At 41.7% G+C, this 13,693-nt stretch overlaps 1 long non-coding RNA gene across 1 annotated transcript in view; it reads right to left on the reverse strand.

Annotated features, from left to right (window-relative positions):
• The window catches only part of LOC142007012 (uncharacterized), a 498,770-nt gene that overhangs the window by 428,626 nt on the left and 56,451 nt on the right, over window positions 1-13,693 (reverse strand). The window lies entirely within an intron of this gene.

A 13,693-nucleotide genomic window follows, 5' to 3' on the forward strand; every position in this document is an offset into this window, starting at 1 on the left:
AAGCTTTTCTGTTCTGTAAAACATGTTACAACTGTAATAAAACTATTAATAATAATAAAGTTGAGTCTGAGAGCTACTTACTTTTAAATAATAAGAAATCTCCCTGAGCACAAATTTTCAATGATCATCTCCACACTATGCCCTTCCAATTTTTCCCACCCTTTGAACATGTGATGGCATTTGGCTAGTGTTGAAATTACTCTTATAGGGCTGAGGTTGCTCGGGAAGAGATTTTTCCCTCCCTTCTCCCACCATACCCTGATGCTTACTCTGCCTAGAGATACAGAATCCCTTTTACAGAACTCTTCTAGACTATTGCCTCTTAATTGCAAAGAGGCAGAGAAATATGATTGGCCTCCATGCTGAAGCTGTTTCCTCCTTTGCTTCCATACAGCGGTTAGCTGCAATGAAAACCCTTGTCTTCCCTTGCATTCAAGAACCCCTGTATTTTGGCACCTGCCCCTGCTCTGCACCCACCATTCAAATAGGTTTTATAGCTGGTGGGGTACACATGGTGCCCATCCCCATGTGGTGAGGTGGTTCACCATTTCCTCAAACCCCACTCCCCATTTCTGCTTGTGAACACATTTGTAGCACAGGAATTACAGCAGAGGCAAACGATCACTGTGTCCCCTCTCTGATTCATTGCCACTGTTAAGTCTGCTATAATCAAGCGAATGTTCCCTTCCCCCCTGCTGGGCAGCCCCAACTGCCAGGCTTCCCCAGCCTTTATACCTGGGCTACAGCTGCAGCATGCCCAGCAGGGCCTTGGGGAGGGGCCTTTTCTATCCAATAGGCCTGGCTGTCATGCCCCTGCTCAGTGCGGGGTCGGTACACCCCATCACAAGGACACACAGAAAGATTACATAGCCAGGGACCCTGATATATTTGAATGTGGATGAGGATATCTGTAGATCATTTTTGTGGATACAGACACAAATTTTGTATCCACACAGGACTCTCATTATAGTTTATTAACATAGCCAATTTTTCAGGAAAAAGGTATAAATATTCCCTATAAAATTCATTTTACTCTTAAAATTCATCTTTTTAATTTCCAGATTGTTCTGCATCCCTCTGGAATCATGTTCATCAGAAATTATTTTCTTTAAATTGGTGGGGAGTGGGAAGGAAAAAGATTCCTTGGGCTTTCGAGTCCCATTTCTGAGGCTCATGTCCATCCATCTATTCATCCATCCAATAAGCTAATTAGTGAAAATTTCAAAAATACTTGCGGCATATCAGTAAACACAGTGGAAATAGATTAGACTTTGTTTTGTGTTCCATGTTTGTATTTGCATTATCTTTTTGTACCTCTTGTAAAAATACTCTCTGTAAGGCTGATTGGGGAGAAGTCAAAGGAATTACAAAGGATTAAGTTGGCTTACTCCCCAACAGAAAACAGGCCTATACAATATTATTTTAAATATATCCAAATGCTGATACACAGTTGCCAAGGTTAATGAAATTTTACTTTGAATCTGGACCAAGTTCAGAACAAGTCTGACTGCACTAGTTTCGAATGGATGTGAGCTGCAATCAGTTTCAAGCAAAATGTGGCCCATTTGTTCTTTCAGCTGGAAACCACACTATTATTAGTTTTTCCTGATTTTCACCTGAAGCATGGCAAAATTTAATCATTCTACCTAAATCTGCTTTTGAGAATTCATTTTGGAATCTGAAAGTAAGTGGTAAGTACCCACATGAACCAAAAATCAAGCAAAGAAGAAATTACATTTCATACGTACACTAGAAATATTTATGGTTATTGCAACCATGATCTTAATGAGAGCTGGGTGTGGTCAGGGCTGGACTAATTTTGCAAGGGAGCAGACTGGGGGTAGGGGTTTGGGAGCAAAGTAGGGTGCAAGAGTGGGCTGAGGGTCAGGGTTCAGGGTCTGGACAGGAGGCAAGGTGCAGAAGCAGGCTGAGGGTGGGGGGGTGGAGTCTGAGAAGAAGGGAAAGATGGTTCAAAAGGGACTCGGGGATTAGGGAGATTACCTGGTGCAGCTCCCATTGTGCAGAGGGAAGGAACAGGTGATTCCACTCTGCCCTGCACTCTAGAGGCACCACCCCACCACTGCTCCCATTGGCCATGATTGCCAGCCAATGGGAGAAGTGGGCTGGGGGGAGTCTGCAGGCAAGCACAAAGACAAAAAGAGCTTCCCTGAACTCATGGTGCCCATCCAGGGGGGCAAGGAAGGGAATGGCAGCATGCAGAGCCACCTCCCTTTCCCTCCCTCCCCCCCGCCAGGCAGAGCTGTCCAGGAATGCAGCACTCTGTGGCTTTAGTGGCTTCATTCCAGGGCCTCAGGCTAAGGGTCCCTAATGCCCCTTTCTTACTCTGGCACTGGATACGGTTGGTACACATCTATATTTCTTGTTATTGTGTACATCTTTGCTAATCTTTGCTTTTTTTACACAACCCTTATGTGATAAACATACCAAAACAAATACCACTGGTATTCTCTCTACAATTGGAATACCCAGTAGCTTAAAAATGCAACAGATATGTGAGTCATGAGTTGAGGAAACACTTCAGCATATGCTTAATATTAAGTATCTCAGTGTTCCCATTGAAACAATGAGACTATTTATGCACTTACACTAGAAAAAACAGTTTAAAGTTTAGAGAAAGAACTGTAGAAAAGCTATTTATATCAATTACAGTAATATTACAAACGTTACATGAATGACTACTGTCTCCTATGTAATCACAAACCAAATTCACAAAAAAGGTTGGTTTTAGACAACTAAGCACTAAGGATACTCTAAATAAATCAGAAATGATAGCATATAAACTTTTAGGAAAAAAGATTTTTGTTCAATGGCAATTTTGGAAAATCGAAAAAATACAAAAACACCACAGAAGTACAAACATGAATTCAAAAGTCAAAACAAAATCATTTTGGGTCAAATGAGGTAATTAATATGATCTGAGTCAAAATGTTTCATTTCAGTTCTGATTGCTGAAAAAAAATGATTTTTTTAATAAAATTGAAATGAATTTCTAAGCAAAAAGCTCTTTCCACTTTTTTTACATTGAAATGTTATGTTTTGAAAACTCCCAGAATAAATGTTTTATGTTTTTCACTGACCCAAAGTGTCAGCCACAAAATTTCCCTCAACAGCATTAATGAATGGTATGTGACTGCAGGCAGAAGACCTGCTTTTCATATAATGTCTTTAGTACCTGGAAAGCTATGGTTATTAATGGACTATCTAGCCAGAGACAGAAGTGTACTTAGAAATGAATAAATAGTAAAACAAAGGATTATCATTAATCTCCAAGCCTTTTTTAAAATGTTCTGGTTACAAGGTAAATGAGAATTAGGCCCTCAGTTTTCAGTACTGTGTAAGGCTACATTCACCTGTTTGTACTCACATTCACGTTAACTCTCACTGAGTGAGTGTGTGTACAAATAGCAGTGTAGCTATGGCTGCACAGGTAGTAATAGCAGAGGCAGAGGTGTGTCATGATGAGTACCAGCCTACCTGAAACCACAGATGTAGTCTGACTTCTGTATTGGCTGGCGGAGAGCGGCAGCTTCAGTCAGGCCAAGGAAGCTTTGGGTGGAGGACAGGTGTGCCTGCCTGGGGCTTGTAATTTGGGGGAGGGGAGCATAAGGTGATAAGTAACAGTCATCATGGATTTGTCAGGAATAAATCACATCAAACCATCCTAATAGCCTTCTTTGACTGGATAACAAACCTTCTGGATGAGGGAAACAGGTAGACGTGGTGTATCTTGCCTTTGGTAAGGGTTTACATGCTGTCTCACATGACCTTCTCATTAAAACCTAGCAAAATACAACCTGGATGGAGCTACTGTCAGGTGGGTGTTTAACTGGTTGGAAAACCCATTCCAGGAAAGTACTTATCAATGGTTCATAGTTATGCTGGAAGGATGTAACAAGCGGAGTCCCATTGTATCAGTTCGGGTTCTGGTTCTGTTCGATATCTTCATCAATGAATTAGACAAGGGTATAGAGAGTACACTTTTAAAGATTGTGGATGATACCATGCTGGCAGGGGCTGCAAGTGCTTTGGAGGACAGGACTATAATTCAAAATGATCTGGACAAACTGGAGAAATGGTCTGAAGTACATGAGGTGAAATTTGATAAGGACAAGTGCTGAGTACTCCATTTAGAAAGGAACTATCAGTTGCACTAGCACACATACAAAATGGAAAATTCATAGAATCATAGAACAATAGAGCTGGAAGAGACCTAAAAAAAGCCATTGAGTCCAGCCCCCTGCCCTACACAGGACCAAACCTATCAGATCATCCCAGCCAGGACTTTGTCGAGGTGAGACTTAAACACCTCCAGGGATGGAGACTCCACCACTTCCCTGAGTAGACCATTCCAATGCTTCATCACCCTCCTAGTGAAAAAGTTTTTCCTAATGTTCAACCTGGACCTTTCCAAACGCAACTTGAGACCATTGTTCCGTGTTCTGCCGTCTGTGACCACTGTGAACAGCCTCTCTCCAGCCTCTTTGCAACCTCCCTTCAGTAAGTTGAAGGCTGTTATCAAGTTCCCCCCTCAGTCTTCTCTTCTGCAGACTAAACAGTCCCAATTCCCTCAACCTTTCTTCATAAGTCTTATGCTCCAGCCCCCTACTTATTTTGGTCACCCTTCGCTAGACCCTCTCCAGTGTATCCACATCCTTCCTTTAATTGGGGGCCCAGAACTGGACACAGTACTCCAGATGCAGCCTCACCAAAGCCGAATAAAGAGGAATAATCACTTCTCTGGATCTACTGGTGACACTCCTCCTGATGCAACCTAATATGTCATTAGCCTTCTTGGCTACAACGGCACACTGTTGACTCATGTCCAGCTTCTCGTCCACTACAGCTTCCAGGTCCTTTTCTGCAGAGCTACTACCGAGCCAGCCGGACCCCAGCCTGTAACAATGCTTGGGATTCTTCCGGCCCAAGTGCAGGACTCTGTACTTGTCCTTATTGAACCTCATCAGATTTTTTGCAGCCCAGTCTTCCAATTTGTCTAAGTCAGTCTGGACCCTGTCCCTACCCTCCAGCATATGCACCTCTCCCCCTAGCTTAGTGTCATCTGCAAACTTGCTGAGGGTGCAATCCAATCCCTCATCCAGTTCATTGATAAAGATGTTGAACAGAACAGGACCCAGAACTGAACCTTGGGGCACTCCACTAGAAACCGACCGCCATCCCGACATTGAGCCATTGATCACTACCTGCTGGGCCTGACCTTCTAGCCAGCTTTCTATCCATCTGACCGTCCATTTATCCAATCCACAGTCCTTTAATTTGCTGACAAGGCTATTGTGGGAGACCATATCAAAAGCTTTGCTAAAGTCAAGATAAATCATATCCATTGATTTTCCCCTATCCACAGAGCCAGTTATCTCATCATAGAAACTAATCAGATTGGTCAGGCAAGACTTGCCCTTCATGAATCCATGCTGACTATTCCTGATCACTTTCCCCTCCTCCAAGTGCCTCAAAATGACTTCCTTGAGGAGCCCCTCCATGATTTTCCAGAGCATTAGGAAAGAGTGCTCTGGTAAGGGAATCATAAAGGACCACATGATGAATATGAAAGAACAGTGTAATGCTGTTGCAAATAACCCCAAAATCATTTTGGAATATATTAGCAGGAGTGTTGTAAGTAAGACATAAGAAGTAATTTTTCTATTCTAATCAGAGCTGATTAGACCTCAGGTGGAGTATTGTGTCTGGTTCTGCATGCTTCATTTCAGGAAAGATAGGGACAAATTGGAAAAAGTCCTGAGAAGAGTAACAAATATGATTAGAGGTCTGGAAAACATGGTCTATGAGGAAAGATGGAAAGAATGGCATGTGTTTCGTTTGGAAAAGAAAAGGCTGAGAAGGGACATGATAATTTTCAGGTACATAAAAGAGGTTACAGGGAGTAGGGAGAAGAAAAGTGTTTAATCTCTGAGGGTAGGACAAGAAAAGCAATGGACTTAAATTGCTGAAATGGAGGTTTAGGTTAGACATTAGGAAAGGCTTCCCAACTGTCAGGAGGTTAAGTACTGGAAAAAAATTGCCTAGGGAGGTTATGCAGTTGGAGATATTTAAGTGCAGGTTAGATAGACACCTGTCAGGGATGATCTAAGTGGTGTTTGGTCCTGCCATGTGTGCAGGGGACTGGATTTGATGATCTCTAATGGTTCTTTCCAGTCCTGTGGGTCTATGATACCTCCTCCATTCCTGAAACCAGTGGGTTTGTACTCAGTACAGCTCAGCCACGCATCTGCAGCTGAGACCTGTACTGCCATGATGAGAGAGTGCTACCATTACCTTGAAGAACACTACCGCACGTGTGCGCATCAGGAGGAAAAATCAGACCCCTAGCTAATAGTGAGTTTTAGAGGGAAAACAGAAGCAACAGGGTCACTTGCCCATAAGAGCAAAGCAGAGAAATGAGGTGCTAACGCTATGGTCCTGTCCCACTACATACACACACACACACCGAGTTCTGACATGTCTTTACTCACTTAAGCAGTTCTGCATCATCTACGCTGCTGTTTTTGCTCATGTTGGAGGGGGTGGTATAGAGTTCATGTACTCCTCACTTTGCAGTAAGGATAGACGTAGCCATTGATGAATGAAAAGCTGAAAGGGCAGAGGCCAAACTTCATGCATTCAAGATTTGACAAGCCTTTACCCTGCCATTCATGCTGCACAATAAAATACGAGAAATACAAAATGTAAAAATATACCTTGTGCGTGTCATAAAATATTTCAGAACCAGTGGCAGCACCTGTCAAATATAGGCTTACCTGATACTGCCGATGACTAAGCAGGGGAGTCTACAGACTCACGTCAATAATAGTAGATTTTCTATACTGAATTTTCAATGTGGGGTGTGAAAGCACCGAGCTGAAAGCATGCAGCATCTTGACAGATCAGTGTAATGAGCCACCACTACAATACACACAACCAAAACATAGGCACTGACCTGCTCCAGGCCGTGTTGAAAGAAAGATTCATCTACCAGAGGGAACCTTTTAAAGCTGTTCAAAGCTCACGTTCGTTTCATGCAGTTTCCTGTGGACACTTTATCCATTTTGTTTCTCCATTTTGCACCCTGAAAATGTGATTTTTTCCATGTATCTGTCTAGGTTCTTAACTGCTATTGCTGTAACGTACAAGTGCTCCACAGACATTGATTAATGCTTTGTCACAGCATCGCAAAATGACCCAGAGGTATTATTATTGCATCTCTTGTAGAGTTGAGAAATTGAGGCACAGAGCCAAAGGTTTTTTTTTTACCCCCAGTCACTCAGAAAGTCAATGGCAGAGCAGGGTATAAAATCCCAATATCATGAATCCTATTCAGGTGTCTGTTTGACTTTAGTAAAATATTTCTGTTTGTGCTTTGTATGTGAAGAACCCTTCCTGTCACCAACTTTTTCACTGAACTAATGCAATTTCAAAAAAAAAAGTCAATTTCTGTGTGAGTATTGGAGGGTTCCTCTCTCTCACTCCAACAATGATCACATTTTCAAATAAATAATGACGTGCTCAACGTGACACATTTTCATTTTTGCATTGTGGTATGAATACTTCTTACGTATCAGCCTATGAATTTCTCTGATATACTTTTTACCCAGCTGAGAGCAGTGCTATGCATGCCTGTACACACGCACACGCACGCGCAAACACACCCATGACAAACCTCACTAAGCATTGGACTGGGATTTTGTTATAAGAACACAAGAAAGGCTGTATGAAGGCTGATCAACAAGCTGCACAGTCCAGCATCCAGTCTTCCAACAGTGTACATTGGCAGGTGCTCCAGAGGGAATGAACAGAACAGGTAATCGTCAAACAAACCAGGGATGGGGAACCCCTGACCTGCGGTCTGAATCCAGACCATGGCTTGTCTGGATCTGGATCCCAAGGCTCAGGCCTCCCCTCCATAGAATCCAGCCCACAGTGGGGTGGAGGGTCCAGTGCCCAGAGCCTTCGAGCCCAGATCAGGCAAGCCTCAGTCCTGATCCAGATCATGGGCTCCGCTGGGGGCTGGGAGGGACAGGAAGTGGCTCTGGGCTCTGCTGCCCATTGCTGCTCTTCTCCCAGCCAGGAGAAAGGAGGGGGAGCAGCAGCAGCCTCAGCAGCCAGCCCAGAGGCTTCTTACCACTGCTCTGATTGGCTGGACTTCCACCAGAAAGCCACCAGAGACTTCCACCAGAAAGCCACCAGAAGGTCTCTGGCAGTTGCTTCAGCTCTTTAGAACATCACTGCAGGCCTGAATTATATATCCTGACTCATCACCCATTATTAGCATCATCCATTCATCACCCAACTTCACAAGACTGCTAACTGAAAGATTATTTATGTGAATAAAAAGTGGTTATCCTGAGTAAGGGATGCCAAAATTGGACCCTATGTTTAAACAAAGAGAGAGATGTTATCTTTAATATTCTGCCTGCCTGTATGTGGCAGCTTGCTCAAGTGAGTTTGAGGAAACAAGTCAAACATATCTTAATGCTTAAACCACACTGCTGAGCCCAAACAAATAGTCCTCTGAGATGACTTCACCCTTACTAATCTTTAAATATTTCCACCAACACAGTGCCTCTGAATCGTGCTTAAACACATTGAAAGAAATAACAATCAGGAAAGGTTTGCAAGTGCCCTGAGGCTGCGTCTACACTAGCATTCGTCTTTTGAAAGAGGCATGCAAATGAGGGAAATCAAAAATGCAAATGGGGCACAGATTTACATAGCTGGCACCTTATTTACACATTCTTTCAAAAGAACTTCTTCAAAAGAAAAGCAGTGTAGATGCAGCTCTTTCAAAAGTAAATGCCATCTTCAAAAGAGACTCATCTAAGCTGCTTTTCTTCTTTCAAAAGAAGCTTTTTTGAAAGAATATGCAAATGAGGTGCCAGATATGTAAATCTTCACTTCATTTGCATTTTGATTTCCCTCATTTGCATGCCTCTTTCAAAAAAGGAGTGCTAGTGTAGACATAGCCTGAGTCTTCTCTATTTATGAACCATTAATTTCATTCTAGTCAGTATTTTGCAACTTGATACTGGAGATAGGTGGGACCTGCCCAAATGTAAAGAATAAACAACTCTGCTTATGGATCTTTCCACAAAATATTTTTGCCTCCACAAATCTGAATAAATTAATAATAATAAGTACTTGAATTTCAATGAGCAAGTACTGAAAGCCGGTGTGATGGGTTAGCTCATAGAGATCTTCATGAGACTGTCAGCGGATACCTCACATCACTGATCCCACCACCTGCCTTACGGGGTGCCCAAACATGCTGCCCTGCTAAGTCCCAAGCTCTGGTCAACCCCAGCAAAGGTACAACCCCTGGGAGCCTAGCGGCACTGCCAAAGTGGGGTACTGGAGACAGAGTCTGACAATGAGCTGTGCCAGTCAAGGAAAGCGTTATTTCTTAAATGAGATATAAATAAGCCAGACATGGCAAGAAAGCAGATTTTACTTACAACAATGTAAAGTTTTCCTTCTGGATGTTTTGCATTTTTTAAACAGTGACAGTATTTTTTGTCTCTTACAAATAGGTTTTGTAACAGCCTTGTGTTTTGGATGAGAGTTTAGAAACTGTGAGAACAGGATAGCCTACTGACTAGACTGCTCCAGTGTGGGAGAAAAGGTCAGAGCAGAAGCATTCCAACATGGGGACTGACACCTGAAACTCCAACATCCCAAGCATCCTACACATTTGAATAAAGCATAGAAAGGGAGGAAAACAGATAGATGTGTGCCCAAAAGCTTGATAACCTTGGAAAAGCTTCCCCTGGCCAAAGCCATTGCATCAAATTCATGAATAGGTTTGGGTCAACCAAAACCACATTTTGGACTGAAACTATCTGCTTGAAAAAAATATGCTTAGCTGTAGTTCAGACAGTAGTGCCCAAGTACCATGGTAATGGGTGCAATGAAACCGAGATGCAGATAGACAGACACATAATCCATCTAAACATCCTATGACTTCCTAAATTAAAAAACTGTAAATAGGAACTTTCCAACAGGGTAAACTTCATAAGAGATAATTTATGTGACACTGTTTTCTTTGTATTCGATTTTTCTGCCTTTTCTTTGCAAACGTAACAGATTTTAACATATTTTTAAAGCTCTTTCTCTCTCTCTGAGTCCAGTTTCTACAGTGACATCATAATAATGCACGCCTTACATCATTTATTTGCCAAGGAAAATATTATGATGGCACAAATTCGGCATAATAATTCCATGGCAGCAGATGGGTGCTTTCCAATTCTTCCCAAGCCTCAGACTTAAATATTTATGTTTACCTAGCTGAACTACAGTTTGCAAAACTTTTATATTACAACTCTTGATCACAGCATACAAGGGGCAGAATTTTAAAAAGTATTTAGGTGCCTACACATGCAGATAGGCCCCTAGCAGGATTTCAAAAGAAACTTCATGTCCATTAGGCTCATATGTGCTTTTTTAGCCATCTAAATACCTTCATAAATCTCGCCCTAAATACCTAAATAATCATTGGGCTGAGGACTTGTCTGCTAAAAAAAGTGGTATCAGGATAGCAGAGCAGTCTTTAAACAGGCAGACGTAAAACTGTGTAGACGTCACAGAGAACTCTTATTTCAGTCTGGGTAGCTTAATTTTGCTTAAACTTTCAAAGCAACTTAAACTAGATAGGAATATGCCACCTTAATTGTCCAGATGGGCTTCTTTATATCTGTTTTATGATCCTAAGAGCCCCTTTATGCCAGCTGGCAAAAGTGCACACGGAACACACTTTCCTTAGAATATTTAGCCCAACAGTGTCCTATAATATGTCATGTCAAAATAGCTGTCATGCTGGTCATGAAAATCATTGCCTGACATATTAATGGTCTCTGTATAAAGTATGTATGTATGTATGCTAGAAATATGTTCTTAAAATATGTTATGGAAGCAGTCAAGAAACAGCTTGAATGAAAAACAGGTTCATGAGGTGAATATAGCTGAACCTGTCAGTGGTAGTGACCATGATGTTATTAAATGTAATAACTTTGTAAGGGGAAAAAATGCCAAAGAAATCCACCACTGTAACATCTAAATTCAAAAAGAGACATACAATATAAAATTAGAAGTATCAGTCATACAGGTGAAATATCTGCAAACTATCTGGAGACTATTTAAAACATCATAATAGAGGTTCTCACGAAATGTATATTCCAAAGAAACGAACAGTAAAATGACCAAAAACGTCATGATGGCTAAATAGCAGAGTAGAAGGGGTAGTAAAAGGTGAAAAACATTCTTTAAAAATTCAAAAGTCAGAGCCTACTGAGGAATATAGGAAAGTCAATATTCTGGCAAGTCAAGTTGAAAAGTGTAATCAGGAAGGCTAAAAAAAGAATGCAAGGAACAACTAGTGAAAGACACAAACACAAACAGCAAACTTTAAAAAGAAGAAATTAAAAAAAAAACACAACATCAAGATCAGGGAGCCAGCCAGACAACCAGCAAACAACCGGTGAGGCCACTGGACAATTGAAGTGCTAAAGGATTGCTCACAGAGGGTCAGTCCATTGCAGAGAAACTAAATAAATTCTTTGCATTGGTGTCCATTGCAGAAGAGATCCACATATGTGAGTCATTCTTTTTAGTCTGAGGTATTGTCCCATACTGAAGTGTCAAAAGAGAACGTTTTAGAATAAAATGATAACTTAAACAGTAATAACTCGTTAGAAAGAGTTGGTATTTCACCGAAGAGTTCAAAAGGAAATTAGATACAAAGTTACAGAACTATTAACTGTGGTATGTAATCTGTTGCTTAAATCGGACTCTATGCCAGATGACTAGAGGGTAACTGATGTAATGCCTGTGTTTCAAAAGGGCTCCAGGATGGTGTTTGGTATTGAAGTTAAGGTTTACCATCCTGCAGTCTTGCCAAGTTTGCAGGATGGTAAAACAGCTTCAGTACCAGATAAAATGCTGAAACTATAATAAAGAACAAAATTAGCAGACACGTAGATAGCCACAATATGTTGGGAAAGTTAACACAGCTTTTGTAAAGGGAAATCATGCCTCCCCAATCTATTAGAATTGTTTGTGGGAGCCAACAAGTATGTGAGCAAGGGTGAGCAGGTGGACATAGTGATTAGAACTTTCAGAAAGCTTTGAACAAGATCCCACATAAAAGAGAAGGAAGTAAGGGAGGTAAGTTGTGTCATGGGATAAAAGGGTAGGTTTTGGATCAGTAACTGGTTAAAAGATAGGAAACAGAGGTTAGGAATAAATGAATGGGAGGCTCATGAACGCTGGCTGGGGAAAGCTACCTCCCATTCCCACCCCTTTGCACAAAATCCTGCTTCTTCCATGCTCTCCAGAACCTAGAGCACTCTCCATGGCCATCATCTCCTACTCAGGCTGGCTAGTTCCAGCCCTGCAGCACCAGGAGGGAGAGCCCAAGACCATGCTGCTGCAGCTTCTCAAGCCCTGGGAAGATGGCTGCATGGCCCCAGCCCTTGGAGCCTAGTGGTACCGCCAAAGTGGGGCATTGGAGGTGGAGCAGGGATGAAGCCACACCTGGCTGTTTGGGGAGATTCAGCCATTCCCAGTCATGCTTACCTGCCAGGCTGCCACCCATGAATAAACGGTCATTTTCACACTGGAGAGAGAGCTGAATAGTGGGATTCCCCAAGGACTTGTACTAGGACCTGTGCTTTTCAACTTATTCATAATTGATCTGGAAAAAGAGCTGAACAGTGAGTTATCCAAGTTTGCAGACAATATTAAATGTATCCAAAGATAACTGGGAAAGTTACAAAAGAATCTCACAAAACTGGGTGACTGGGTAACAACATGATAGATGAAATTCAATGCTAAAAGGTGCAAAATAATGAACATTGGAAAACAATCCATAGAAAATGATGGGGTCTAAATTAACTGTTACCACTCAAGAAAGAGGCCTTGGAATCATCATGGACAGTTCTTGGAACACATCCAATCAACGTCCAGCCATAGTCAAGAAAAGGAACTCTTTCTAACCAAAGGGATAGATAATAAAGAAAAAATATCATTATGTCATTGCGTTAATCCATAGCATGCATACACCTTGAATATTCTGTGCTGTCCTGGTCACCTCATCTCAAAAAAAAAATGGATTCCTGTTCAACAATATGCAGAGGAAGAAAATGAAAATGATTAGTAGCATGGAGTAGCTGCCATATGAGAGAGATCAGAGAGACTGAGGCTTTTTCTGCTTGGAAACATGGTGACAAAGGGTGTGATGATATAACAGGGATCTATAACACTGTAAAGGGTGTGGAGACAGTGACATAGGACACTCTAGAGGCTTAAATCCAGGAGGTCTGTCTTCCTCTTGCAGCAAAGCCAATGGACTTGGAAGAATATAACAAGGGTCAAAAAGACATTTTAAGAAGCTCTCATTTAGGGAATAAAGGGGGCTGTAACTTCTGATTCTGGGAACATTTGATCCAACTGCCAGAAGAGCTGGAGTTTCTGGAAGCTTAACATAAATGAGAGAGAGAGAGCTAGTTTAAACAGATTGTAGCTGGCTGAAGTTAAGCCTTAGACACCAGAAATCATGTTTTATTTTGTTTTGGTTGTAACTCTTTTCCATCTGTCCATTCTGCTTGGTATCACTTAAAACGGTGGTCTTTATTTGTAAACTTATTTTTGTTTCATTACAAAACCATCT

The sequence above is a fragment of the Carettochelys insculpta genome, chromosome 1 (assembly GCF_033958435.1).
Source record: "Carettochelys insculpta isolate YL-2023 chromosome 1, ASM3395843v1, whole genome shotgun sequence".
NCBI classification, from domain to species: domain Eukaryota; kingdom Metazoa; phylum Chordata; order Testudines; family Carettochelyidae; genus Carettochelys; species Carettochelys insculpta.